This window comes from Tripterygium wilfordii, unplaced genomic scaffold (genome assembly GCF_013401445.1).
Source record: "Tripterygium wilfordii isolate XIE 37 unplaced genomic scaffold, ASM1340144v1 ctg387, whole genome shotgun sequence".
In the NCBI taxonomy this organism is placed as follows: domain Eukaryota; kingdom Viridiplantae; phylum Streptophyta; class Magnoliopsida; order Celastrales; family Celastraceae; genus Tripterygium; species Tripterygium wilfordii.
Window position 1 is genome coordinate 92,254 of NW_024056358.1, and position 1,353 is coordinate 93,606.

General features: G+C 41.8%; 1 pseudogene; it reads left to right on the forward strand.

Annotated features, from left to right (window-relative positions):
* The first annotated feature begins 365 nt into the window (after positions 1–365).
* LOC119994951 lies at positions 366–465 on the forward strand (annotated as a pseudogene).
* Positions 466–1,353: the final 888 nt, after the last annotated feature.

Consider the following 1,353-nt stretch of genomic DNA (forward strand, 5'->3'; position numbering starts at 1 on the left):
ACTCATCCGTCCTATGATCCCTACTTTCACACAAAGTACAAGCAACTTGGTCATCAACACCAACCACATTTATAGGGGTCTTTTGTGACTCTAAGGACTCCAATTTCTTGGACAACAAAGCAAGTTTAGCATGCACATCATCATTTTCATTCAACACAAACTTGCCACTAGAGCTTGCCATAACATCATGTCGGGTTAGTGGAGGAGCTTCCCAAGATCGGGATTCCTCCGCCAACCCATCAAAGAAAGTGAATGCCTCATTGGCATCCCTATTCAAAAAATCACCTTGAGTCATAGTGGAAACCAATTTCTTCAAAGATGGAGTCAAAGATTTGTGGAAGAAATTCACAATTTGAAAATTTTGAAATCCATGGTGAGGACACATAAACAACAAATCCTTAAACCTCTCCCAAGCTTGGAAGAAAGTTTCATGTTCTTTGCAATGAAAATTCATGATTTGTGTTTGATAAGAAATGGTACGGTGGGAAGGAAAATATTTGTTGAGAAATTCTTCTTGCATTGCCGCCCAAGTCGCAATGGATTGGGGGCGTAAGTTCTCAAACCATTGTTTTGCATGATCCTTCAAAGAGAATGGAAAAAGTTTGAGTCTCAAAATTTCTTGTGTACATGTAACATCACCAAAAGTAGTACACACCGATTCAAAATCACGCACATGTGAATATGGTCGTTCCGATTCCATTCCATGGAATTTGGGAATCATTTGGAACATTGATGGTTTAAGGCTCACATTTTGTTGGTTCGGTGGCATGATGATGCAAGAAGGTTGAGTTTGCCTTGCGGGATGCGTGAGCTCCCTCAAAGTGCGATGCTCTTGGGCATGAATGTACTCCACAGGAGGAGGTGCATGTAAATTTTGTCCGAAGGGAGCATATTGTGGCACTTGTGGCATTTGATAATACATAGGATGCACAAAATTATATGGGGGAGGCATATGGTATGCGGGAGGCATATTGGGAGGTTGGTAGACATTTTGTGGGGCAATTTGTGCCGCATTGTCTTGTTGAAGTGGTTGAGGTGCATTTTGCAAAGCATGCTCAACTTGAACATTTGGTAAATTTTGGGCATTTGGCACATTTTGGGCATCTTGCCCTTGCGCCGGATTCATCAATTCATCAATGTTCACACGTTGCAAAAGACGACGTAATACATCAAGATTGATATCACCCCCACATACACTCCCCGCATCACTCGCATTTATGTCACCACCTCTCCCATCTCTATTAGACCCATGCCCACTAACGTTATCTCTAAGATGAGACATGATGGCAAACAAAGCTATCAAGTAACACGAAAGATGACAACCAACCAAGTCAAGTAACACCAGATTTTTCA